Here is a 12854-nt window from a genome sequence, read left to right on the forward strand (position 1 = left end):
TAGCAGTTAATGGACTTCGCCTCCAAGAACTTACCCAAACCTTTTTTAAACCCAGCTACACTAACTGCACTAACCATTTCCTCTGGCAACAAATTCCAGAGCTTAATTGTGTGTTGAGTGAAAAAGAATTTCTTCAATTAGTTTTAAATGTGTAACTTGCTAACTTCATAGAGTGCCCCCTAATCCTATTATCTGAAAGAGTAAATAACTGATTCACATCTACCCATTCTAGACCTCTCATGATTTTAAAGACCTCTATCATATCTCCTTTCAGCTGTCTCTTCTCCAGGCTGAACAGCCCTAACATCTTAAGCTTTTCCTCATAGAGGAGCTGTTCACTGTATCAGTGGACAGAGTCAAGACGAGGGAATCTGTTAGGATCCTGCTTGCAGGCCTAGCCACAAGCAGTCCCTCACCTTCCGCAGCAGGCCACCACCGACGCCATCCCTCCACCTAAGTGGCCTGTGTGCCGCCGCCGCCAGGTCCTCCCTCATGGCATGGAGCCGCCGCCAGGGTCCTCTTGTCGAGCGGCAGGAAGCCGCCGCTGCCTGTTCCTTCTCTTCGCGGCAAGGGGTGCTGCCGCTGCTGCCTGCCTCCTCTCCCACGTGGCCGGAATGCTGCTGTTGCAGTCTGCCTCCTGACCTTCCATAGACTTGGACACATGCCTCTTCAGTTCTTTTAAAGGACCAGCGGCGGGAAAAGCCCCGCGGCCCTCATTGATGATGTAATCCACCTTCGCCTGGATCAGCCCTATAAAAGGGCTCTGCTTCAGTTCCTCAGGGCCTTGGTCTTCCTTCCAGTCCAAGTTCTCCGTGGACTTCCTGTGTCTTGATGGCTCTTCGTTCCACGTTCTTCATGTTCCTGGTCTCCTTTGTCTTGATGTTCCTGGTCTCGTCCCTCGTCGGAGCTCGATCATCGCTTGTTCCTTAACATAGAAATGACGGCAGAAGAAGACCAAATGGCCCATCCAGTCTGCCCAGCAAGCCATGCACTCTTTTTTTTTTTTTTTTTTCTCATACTTGTTACACCTGGCTTTTAGTACCCCTTAGTTCCATTTCCCCTCCACCCCACCACCAATGTAGAGAGCAGTGCCGGAACCACATCCAAGTGAATATCTAGCTTAATTAGGGGTAGTAACCGCAGCAATAAGCAGGCTACACCCATGCCTTTGTCCACCCAGACTATGTAATTCAGACCTTGTTGGTTGTTGTCCATATACAGATCCTCTTTTCCACATTCCCCCTGCCATTGAAGCAGAGAGCTATGCGTTGAAAGTGAAGTATTAGACTTTCTCCCCTGCCGTTGAAGCAGAGAGCTACGCTGGATATGTATTGAAAGTAAAGTATCTGCTTATTTGGTTTTGGGGAAGTAACCGCCGTAACAAGCAAGCTACACCTCGCTTTTTTGTGAATGCAAATCCTTTTTTTTTTTTCTTCCACATTTTCTCTTGCTGATGAAGCCTAGAGCTATGATGGAGTCTCATTAACCGTGTGTATGTACATTGAACAAGGGTATTATCTCCAGGTAGTAGCGCTCATTCTCGCGAGCCACATTAACAATCAACAAATATTGAACAAGCCTAATAATTGGCAATACCTATAGCCTATGTCCTCACCGGTAATTTTACGTTCTTACCCACCCCTCTGCTTTTTTTTTTTTTTTTTGGAGATGGCAGCCCTCCATCCTTCCGCTCCGTGAAGGTGATATACCATTGGCATCCTGCTCCGTGAATGCCACTCCAGCCTTCCGCTCCGTGGCATCCCGCTCCGTGAATGCCTCTGTGGCATTCACGGAGCGGGATGCCAATGGCATACCACCTTCACAGAGCGTAAGGCTGACATCTAGTGGTCCTGATGTTCCAGATGCCCTGATTTATTTATTTTATTTATTCAAGGTTTTTTCTCTACCGACATTCGTAGGAACATCATGCCGGTTTACATCGAACAAAGTTAGCAAAAGGAAAAGGAAATCGAAAGTTCCCTGTACGTACCAGGATCAGTCCAGACGGTAGGTTATGTCCCCCGTCCAGCAGATGGAGTCAGAACAAACTTCCGAGGGAGGTCCTACATAAGCCCGTATCCCTGTTCTCATTCCCCAGTACGTTTCAGACTCCAGCAGATTGGCAGCAGGGAAACTGAGTTCCCCAGGACAGGGACAGAGTGGGTTCTGGTCTGCAGCTAGGCCCTTGTTTTCCTTGTTCTGTTTTCTTCTTCTGTGTGAGGGATCAAGTTTTACAAAAAAAAAAAAAAGTTAGACTCAGATCTTGCAGTGGTGCTCATGATCTCCAGAGCCTGCTGCTCACGCGGAGCACTTGCTGGCGGGTCTGGGGATTTCTCTCTCCGCCTATCTCTCTCAGATTTTGGTTGGGGTAAGTTTCCGTGTATTCCTTTTTTTTAGGTATTCCTTCGCGTACGCCAGACCGCGGGGGTGAAAGCCGATGATGCTGGTCTCTCCCCCCCCCCCCCCCCCTCCCGACTACGATCGGCCGTGGCCCCGCGATGCTCTTTCCCCAGGGTTGCCACCCGCCAGGAAGTCAATTCCCCGGCGGTGCTTGAGGATTCAGGGGGGGGGGGGGACGTCACGTCTGGAGCGGTCCCGGGTTTAGGCCCGTCTTCGGCGCCGAAGAGTCCTACCGTGTGCCCGCGCCCCGCCTCCTCCCTTCCCCAGCGATTGAGCCATGCCGCGATCGGCAGTATGTGCGGATTGCGGCCGTCCTGGGAACCGACTCTCGCAGGAGGGGCTGTGCACCAGATGTCTCCCGGATGGGGGGAGACTAGCACACGGGAGGAGGACTCAACCGGAGCGCGTGGGTCCGATGCAGAGGGACGTCAGCGGCTGGCCCCATTCCCTCGAATGGCGGGAATGGTGGCCATCTTGGGCCAGGTTCAGTCAGACGCTGGATCCTTGGAGGAGGACGCGGAGGCCCCGTTTTCGGTCCCGCCTCCGGTTTTTACCTCAACGGAGTCACCGGAGCCGCTCTCGGTCCCGCGGGAGGACCTCCCATCCTTTTCACCGGAATTTGTTGTGCTGATGCTCAATGCCTTCTTACAGTGGATGGCGCAGCCTGTGGAAATCCCCTCGGGCCCTTCACCACCCAAGCTGGCACGAATGGACCTTCCCTGGGGGGGGGTCCGTCGCAAGCGGGACGATAGATCGTGGTAGGGGCACTGGCCCCTCCTATGGACCCCCCGGGACCACCAAGAGGAGCGCCCAAGATGAGCTCGCCCATTCGGGGGGGGACCCTGACATGGCGGGGACGACCCCCTCTTGGGGGCCCAAATGTAGGGGGATGACCCTCGGGTCTTGCACATTTTCCAGCTCGACGAACTGGACGATTTGATTCCCCATATCTTGCGGGAGATGGATCTTGACGCCCTGCCGGAACCTTCAAGCACGGGGCCTCAGGCAAAGAAAGGGGACCCCTTACTGGCGGGACTCCGTCCAACAGCGAGGGCTTTCCCTACTCACTCCACTTTCCTTCAGCTGCTCTCTAGGGAATAGGATTCACCCAAGGCCTCCTTAAAGGTTAGTAGAGCAATGGACACGCTCTATCCAATGCCCGAGGAATTTTTGGAGATACTCAAGGTACCGACAGTCGATTCCGCGGTCTCAGCGGTCACCAAGAGGACCACCATCCCGGTCACGGGAGGCACAGCGCTAAAGGACCTCCAAGATAGGAAGCTCGAGGCCTACCTCAAGAGGGTGTTTGAGGTGTCTACGCTGGGGGTTCGTGCAGCTATCTGCAGCTCACTGGCGCAAAGGGCAAGCCTCTGATGGGTTCAACAGCTTTTCACCTCTCAGGAACATCCCCCAGAGGAAGCTCTCCAGGCGGACAGATTGGAGGCCGCGGTGGCCTACAGGGCGGACGCTTTATATGACCTCCTGCGGGTCTTCGCCCGCTCGATGGTGGCTGCGGTTTCCACCCGTCGTCTGCTCTGGCTCCGAAACTGGTCGGCAGATTCCTCCTCGAAGTCTCGTCTAGGATCGCTTCCTTTCAAAGGCAAGTTTCTCTTTGCGGAAGACCTGGATCAGATCATGAAGTCACTCGGGGAAAATGCGGTCCATAGGCTTCCGGAAGACAGACTGTGCTCCTCCAGGTCCTTCAGTACTTCTAGAAGCCATTATCACACTCAGCGATGATCCCGTAATACGAAGCAACAAACCCCCCAGACTCCGGTTTCCCGCTCGAACTCCTGGAACCGGTCCTTTCGAGGGCGCAGGCCTGGCAGGGACGGCCAGGCCCACAGTGCCTCCACCAAGTCCGCCCAATGATGCCAGGTGGGCCCGCGCACCGATCCCAAGGATAGGGGCTCGGATTTCCCTCTTCTACGAGGAGTGGGCCCGGATTACGACAGATCAGTGGGTCCTAGATATTCTAAAGCGCGGCTATGCATTGGATTTTGTACGACCCCCAAGAGACAGATTTCTCTTTTCCCCTTGTGGCTCCCCCCAGAAGCAGGCCGCGGTTCGGCAGACTCTGGACTGTCTCCTAGACCTGGGGCGATATGCCCAGTGCCCTTCACCGAAGTGGGCAGGGGGCACTACTATATATACTTCGTGGTACCCAAGAAGGAGGGCACCTTTCGACCAAACCTGGACCTCAAGTCGGTGAACAAGTCTCTCAAGGTGCCACGCTTCAGGATGGAAACCCTCCATTCGGTGTTGGCCGCAGTTCACCGCGGAGAGTTCCTGGCCTCCTTGGATCTCACGGAGGCGTACCTGCACATCCCAATCCTCAAAGCGCATCTGCGCTTCCTCCGGTTCAAGATCCTAGGACAACATTTCCAGTTTCAAGCCCTCCCTTTCGTGTTAGCTACAGCCCCACGCATCTTTACAAAAGTCATGGTGGTGGCGGCGGCTCTACGACGAGAAGGGGTCCTTCTGCATCCCCCTACCTGGACGACTGGGTCATTCGTGCGAAATCTCTCTCCCAGGGTCCTCGGGCGGTCGACAGAGTGGTGCAGCTCCTACAGTCCATTGGCTGGGTCATCAACTATGCCAAGAGCAACCTTTTTCCGTCCCAGTCGCTGGACTTCCTGGGGGCACGGTTCGACACAGCGGCGGGCAAGGTGTTCCTCCGACCGGAGAGGGCTCAGGCCTTAAGAGTCCAGATTCACCGCTTCTCGGCCTTCCCGGAACTCACAACCTGGGACTACCTTCAGGTCCTGGGTACAATGGCATCCACCATAGATCTGGTACCCTGGGCGTTTGCGTACATGTGCCCACTCCAGAGGGCCCTCCTATCCCGCTGGAAGCCGGTGTCGCGGGACTTCCAGGCACTCCTGCCGATCCCTCGTTTTGCCGAGGAAAGCTTCGGCTGGTGATTGGACCCGTGGCACCTGGCTCAAGGAGTATCCCTAGATGTTCCTGACTGGATAGTGGTGACCACGGACGCCAGCCTCTCGGGCTGGGGGGCGGTTTTCAGTCCAGCTCCGTACAGGGCCGGTGGACGGCAGAGCAAGCAAGATGGCCCATCAACCGTCTGGAGACCAGGGCGGTCCATTTGGCTTTGCAGGACTTCCTTCCCCTCGTTCGCCATCGGGCGGTACGGATCCTCTCGGACAACGACCACGGTGGCGTACATAAATCGCCAGGGGGGCACAAGGAGCCGTCGCGTCTCTCTGAAAGTGGACAGACTGATGCAATGGGCGGAACAACACCTGCTCCGCATAGCGGCCTCCCACATTGCAGGGGTGGACAACGTACAAGCGGACTTCTTAAGCCGGCAACGCCTCGATCCCGGGGAATGGGAGCTCTTGGAGGAGGCGATGCACCTGATCGTACAACGGTGGGGGCCTCCCCACGTGGACCTCATGGCCTCGTCTCTCAACGCCAAGGCTCCCCGATTCTTCAGCCTCAGAAGAGAGCGTGGCGCAGAGGGAGTCGATGCTCTGGTACTCCCGTGGCCCCGTCATATCCTCCTCTATGTGTTCCCTCTGTGGCTCCTGATAGGCAAAGTCCTGAGAAGATTGGGTCACCAGGGACAAGCAATTCTGGTGGCGCCGGAGTGGCCCCGACACCCCTGGTTCGCCAATCTCCTCAACCTGGCGGAGGACGGACCCTTACAGCTAGGTCATATTCCACGCTTCCTCCGACAAGGACCGATATTTTTCGAGGGGGCAGATCGCTTTTGTCTTGCGGCCTGGCTTTTGAGAGGCGCAAGTTGAGATGTCGGGGATATCCGGAGCCTGTGATCTCGACCTTGCTGAGATCACGCAAGACATCCACCTCCATGGCCTACGTCAGGGTGTGGAAGGTTTTTGAGTCATGGTGTTCTGTCATTCCATACAGGCGACCCACACCACAATTAGTCAGGTCCTTTTTGTTCCTGCAGGATGGTGTGGACAAAGGCTTAGCTTACAACTCTCTATGGGTTCAAGTGGCCGCTGTGGGAGCTTTATGTTGGGAGGATGAGACCCTCATTTCTTCTCACCCGGATGTCGTTCGTTTCCTCAAGGGGACGAAGCATCTGAGGCCACCACGGCAGGCGCCTTGTCCCTCCTGGAACCTCAACTTGGTGCTTAGAAGCATGGGAGGGTCCCCGTTCGAGCCTCTACGGACCGCTAGTCTCAAGGATCTCACTCTCAAGACGACCTTCCTGGTGGCCATCGCTTCGGCTCGCCGTGTCTCGGAGCTTCAGGCATTATCATGCAGGGAGCCATACCTCAGACTTACTGACTCGGGGGTTACCTTGCGTACGGTACCCTTATTTCTTCCCAAGGTGGTCTCCACTTTTCATATCAACCAGACTGTGGAATTGCCTTCCTTCTCTTCGGATGACTCTCGGGAGCTCCGCAAGCTTGATGTCAAGCACTATCTGATGCGTTATTTGGAGGTCACAAATGAATTCCGACTCTTGGACCACCTGTTTGTTCTCTGGTCGTGCCCAAAGAAGGGCTGTAGGACTTCCAAGACCACAATAGCTCGCTGGTTGAAGGCGCCATTGCGGCAGTGTATATTGGTGCAGGGAAGCCTCTTCCGCTGGGGGTAAAAGCCCACTCTGTGTTCTCAGGCCACGTCTTGGGCGGAACGTTTTTCGGTTTCATCTCAGGAGATCTGCAGAGCAGCCACATGGAAGCCTCTCCATACCTTCGCTCGCCATTATCGACTAGATGGCAGAGCGCAGACTTTTGGTTCTTTTGGGGATAGAGTCATGCGAGCAAGGCTATCTATGGCCCACCCTCAGTAGGGAAGCTTGGGTACATCCCACCGTCTGGACTGATCCTGGTACGTACAGGGAAAAGAAAATTATTCCTTACCTGCTAATTTTCGTTCCTGTAGTACCAAGGATCAGTCCAGACGCCCTCCCTCTGTCTTACTGCTCGACTTTGATTGCTGTCTGCCCTTCGGGGTTCGGGGTTTTCGATTCAGACATATATGTTCTGGCGACTCTTTATCTACAGTTCTGTTGGCAAGTTGCCGGGTTAAACACTGGTTGGTTCAGTTCTTACGATTACTTATTGTTCAGTTGTTTCACTTGATCCCTCAGTCTCTTCTCCTTTCTTCTGGCTTTGATAGTCTATATACTGGGGAATGAGAACAGGGATGCGGGCTTATGTAGCACCTCCCTCGGAAGTTTGTTCTGACTCCATCTGCTGGACGGGGGACATGATCCTTGGTACTACAGGAACGAAAATAAGGAATAATTTTCTTTTACATGAAACAAGGGCATGGAAAACAGGGAGTTAAAATGAAACAGGCATATCAATATATGAGAGACAGCAGCAAAAATTAACCAATAACTATGTTTCAACATCCATGTCCTGATGGATGTTGAAACATTGTTATTAATAGTCATCCTGATGTTACATGTCCAGATGTCCTGATGTCCTGACGTTCCAGTTGTCCTGGCGTCCAGATGTCCCTGATGTCCATTTTTCCAGTCCTGATTCCGTCATCCTCTTCTTCAGCTCTTCATCCAGTTCCCAGGTTCCTTTCCTGGCGTACCACCATCATGGTACGTGACCAGCCCATGGGGGGCTGTGTAGGGCACCTCGTGGCACAAAGCCTACCTTCTAGTCTGCAGCGCAAGCCTCCAGAAGGCTCCTGTTTTTAATGCCAAGAATCCTGAGTCTTGAATCCTGTCCCGGTCTTAGGAGTTCCTTGTGCCTGCTTCCATCCATGCCCAAGACTGCCAGAACCTGCTCCGCTTCAGCGTGGCCCACGACCAGCCACCAGCGGCTGTGTAGGGTACGCCCCAGTGCAGGCCTCTCCTGAATCTTCGTCATGTGCTGTCTTCAAGTTCCACTGCTTCGTCTGGAGTCTGCTTTACCTTCAGCATGGTCTGTGACCAGCCATGGGCGGCTGTGTAGGGCGTGCTGCGATGCAGCACTCACCCAGTACTCTCTCCTGTATCATTGCCTTGAGACCAAGTATCCTGAAACCTGGTCTGAGTCCTCCGAGTATCCTGAGTCTTTGTCGGAGTCTTCTAGTTCTTGTCTCTTCTTGTTTCTGCCCTCAGCCTCCGTCTGGCCTCACGCACTCGTCGTTCCCAAGCGGCGGGTCTGGAAGTGCTATAGAGTGGCCGGAGGGCTACTCCCAAGATCATTGCATTGCTGGGTCTCATTGGTATGCGTAGGTCCAGTGGAGGGCTGAGCCTGCCTTGTTCCTGTACCAGACGTTCCTTGCCTTGTCTTCAGTCCAGCCTTGCTCCTGCTCTGCCCATGCTTGTACTTGCTCACCTCTCGTGCTGTGTCTTGGGGATCCTCCCTGAGCTGCACCATGATCCAAGGGCTCACAGTCTCCCTTGAGAAAGAGACTGTGCTTCCGTGCTCGCAACAGAATCACCTTTCCTGAGGTCACCTTGGAGCAGTGGAAAATGCTTGGCTTGGATTCCTTACTGTCCATGGCTGAAAATTAGACATCAGTCCCGGTTGAACTCATGAGGGCCTTTGGATTTTCATCTTTGGCTTTTAGAACAGCTATCTATAATGGATTCCCCATATTCACTGGAGAAGACAGCATATGGAAACCAGCAGGCGGTGAGGCTAGAGGCTGGTCTAGCATATGTCTTGGTTGCCCTCTGTTATTTAGTACAGACCTTGACCTTGGTGTCATCAGGTTTTTTTTTGTTTGTTTTTGTTTTGGCTAGGTGTCTATTGTGGCAGCATATTTTGGCAGCACGTGTTTGGACCAAAACGCTGTTTGGAGAGGATCTGGACAGATTGGTTAGGAGTTTTCCTAATAGTCCTAACTTTTGTGAATCCAGATGATTTTGGCTTAGGAAGAGTTCTGGAGGCCTTAAGAAGTCCAAGTGAGGTCCAGAGAATCCTCCCTCCCATCGTCTCATAAGGGCAATTTCACATGGTGGTTGTCACTTTCATGCTCAAGCCATGTTATTCCCTAGCAAAGAAGGAGGCAGTGAGTATCACCTTGACCTGTCTTCTCCTGTTAGTGGCGGTGTTTCCAATTCCAAAGGAGCAATGTGGTTAATGTAGTTATTCCATTTACTTTGTAATGCCAGAAAGAGGATACCTTTTGGGATGCTCACACAGGAAGACATGTATCGACCCATTCTGAACCTAAAGAAGGTTCATGTTTCCTTACAGATGCCTGCTTCTGAATGGAAACTCTGTGATCACGGTGGTCCGAAAAAGAGAATTCCTGACATCCTTGCATCCATCAGAGGCTTACCTTCATATCCCCATTCAAGGAGTTTATCAGAGTAATGGCAGCGACCTTGCACAAAGATTTTCTGGTTCATCCCTATTTGGATGACTGGCTTAATTGGGCATAGTCAAGGGGGTGCAGGTGTTGCAATTCTTGGGATGGGTCATAAAGTTGTCCATGAGTAAGTTATGTCTATCACAGAATTTTGAGTAGCAGGAGGCACTGTTCGAGACAGATATAAGCAAAATGATCATTATGCTGGATGGGATGCTAAAACTGCAAAGACAGATCTATTGTTTGTGCCAAAGGAATCCCAGTGTCTAGGATTATCTTCATGACTTGGGTTCCAGAGAGTCTGCAATAGACCTAATCCCTTAGGAGTTTTGCTCACTTGAGGTCATTACAGAGGGGCATCCTGATGAGGAAAAGTCCCCAGTAAGAGAATTTTGAGATCAGATTGCCCCTGTCTGGGGAGGCCAGATTGAGTCTTTCTTGCTGGCTCTCTCAAATTGGTGTTTCTTGTGTCTGAAGAGCCCTGGAGCCTGGGATAAGCTTCAGGTTTTCGGCTACATGGCATCCTTGCTGGATTTGGTTCCTGGGCCATTTGTTTCACATATGCCCATCTATTTATTCATAAAATTAATAATTTGCAATCTCTCAACAATGCTATAAAAATGGAATACATTATCTATTTATTTTGAAATTTTTTTTACTTGCCCTTCCTAGGTTCAGGGCAGGTATCACACATTTTCATAAAATACATAGGACTAACAAACACAAATTACATGACATAAGAAGAACGACATGACATAATAAGAGCCCCATTACTTAGGACTCTTCTTTCTCATTGGAGTTCCTTCTCAAAGGAATTTGAAATAATAATACCATGAAGATGAACATCCTCAATTGGTTTGTGATGACCACAGATGCCAGTCTGAGAGGATGGGCTGCTACCTGTCAGGATAATACAGCTCAGGGATGGGGGGATGTTGATGGAATTCTTCTGGTCAGACATTTGTCTGAAAACAAGAGCAATGTAAAATGTGTAGCTATCCTTTCTTCTCCTAGTTCGCAACTAGGCTATGAGGGTTCGGTCAAACAATGTAGCAACAATGGTCTACCTCCATTGCCAAGGGGGCTCCAGGAGCCCAATGGTATTCCGGGAGATCTAGGAGTTATTTCTTAGATGAAGTGACATCTTTTGATGCTGTATGCATATCATGTGGCCAGAGTAGAGAATGTGCAGGCATATTTTATCTGCAGCACCCATTGTATCCCGGGCAATGGAAGTTGTCAAGAGAAGCAATGTCCCTCATCCAGGGTATTTGGAGGGTGCCCCAACTGGCCTTGATGGCATCCAGGGTAAACTCCAAAGCCCCTCGATTCGAACGTCACAGGACGGAAATTGGGGTAGTAGGTCTCTAGGTTCTTTCTTAAACGTTGCTGCACAGCATTTCAGCTGTATTTTTTTCTGCCTTGGCCGCTGATAGGTGAAGTTCTCAAGCGTATAGCGACTCATTGGGGACAAGAGAGTTTGGTTTCAGAGTGACTTCGGCGTCCGTGGTTTGCAGATTTGATGAACCTGATGTTGGATGGGCCTTTGTGGCTGAGGCATCTTACCAGTTTGCTTCATCAGGTTCCACTTTTCTTGGAGCAGGTGAATCTCCTTTGTCTCTTGAACTGGCTTCAGACCGGATGTGGTGAAGGCTGAAGTGGTATTCCAATGGTATACCAATTTTCCTTTAAGCATGAAAGGCTTCCACTTCCATGGCATATGTTAGTGAGTGGAAAGTGTTTGAGGTTTGGTGTCTCGAGGAGGGAGGCTCCCCCGCTTTGAGTTTTCTGTTCACAGGCCTTTTTTTCTATTACTGCAATGTGTCTTTTAAAAAAAAAAAAAAGTTTTGCTCTGCATTCACTTAAGAGACAAGTGGCGACCTTGGCCTATTTTCAGGAGGGGTGTAAATAACTCACCCTTGATGTTTTATCAGGACATATTACGATTCTTGAAAGGGATAAAGCACTTGCATTCTCCTCTGGGATGGGTGGTTTTTTTTTTTTTGGAAAACCTTAATTCTGATCATAGAGGCGTTGTATGCATCACCTTTTGAACTGTTAAGAATGGCATCATTAGCAGGTCTCGACTTGAAGATCTTCTCGAATGGCGATTGGTTCAGCATGCCATGCTTCCAAGCTTCAGGTGTTGTCGTATAGAGCTCTTTATCATCAGTGTTCGAAAGCTGGATTTCCCTTAGCACAAAACGATCCTTCATTGCCAAAGGTGGTTTCCTCTTTTCATTTGGATCAATCCATAGGGTTGCCTTTCTTTAGAGACTGGGCCCTTATTCTCCACATGTCCGAGAGTTTCATATGTTGGTTGTGCTTAAAGTTCTCTTGCGCTGTTTGTGGGGCATCAACAGTTTTCGCAAATTGGAACATTGGTGCCTTTCAATGGGCAGAGTAAGGGGTAGAAGACTTCCTTTTCTTACATGTACAAAGGAATACAAGTTCCGAAGGGTCTCTGGGTTCGTTCTGCTATGATACTGGCTGCATCCTGGGCTAAATGTCAGTTGGTTTATCATCAGGTGTTGTGTTGGGTGGTGACTGTGTTTGCTCACACATTGGCCAAACATTACAGGCTGCATATTCCCACTCTAGACTCGGCTGAGCTTGGAAAGAGGGAGTTGTGAGCAGATCTTTTGGATGCCTGCTCAGTTTAGGGAGGTTTGGTTACATCCCATTCATCTGGACAGATCTGCGGGAAGATTAGGAAAGGAAAATTGGTTTTCACCTTTTAAGATTTGTTCCTTGAGTCCCACAGATAAGTCCAGAAACCTGCATTCTCTTAGTTGTCCAAAGACCACTCTACTCTGGGTGTACATATGTCAGATGTTACTTTGGTTTGCCGTCAGATTCCTCTGTGAGAGAGTTTTCAATTTGGGTTTACCTTTCCCCTGCTTGATGGGAAGAGATGGGTGGTGTTAGATGTTTGTGGGTTTGTATCTTGGCTTAATGCATGCTGAGCAACTGCAGGTGGCACCCTCTCTTATGTACCTCCGATATAGAAAAGCTTTTCTTCTCTGTCTCTTTCTGCTGGTAGGGGAGAAAAACCAGTTCATCTGTACTGATATGTTGGACTCAAGGAACGGAAATTAGCAAGTAAGAGCCAATTTCCTTTATCCATTGTAACTTCTAATTAAAATATTAATAGTAAGAATAAAAGAATTGTATCTGCTCATCACTGAATC

At 50.8% G+C, this 12854-nt stretch overlaps 1 protein-coding gene across 2 annotated transcripts in view; it reads left to right on the forward strand.

The window, feature by feature from the left end:
- PHIP (pleckstrin homology domain interacting protein) overlaps positions 1-12854 on the forward strand; it is a 944985-nt gene that overhangs the window by 614438 nt on the left and 317693 nt on the right. The window lies entirely within an intron of this gene.

This window comes from Rhinatrema bivittatum, chromosome 3 (assembly GCF_901001135.1).
Source record: "Rhinatrema bivittatum chromosome 3, aRhiBiv1.1, whole genome shotgun sequence".
NCBI lineage: Eukaryota > Metazoa > Chordata > Amphibia > Gymnophiona > Rhinatrematidae > Rhinatrema > Rhinatrema bivittatum.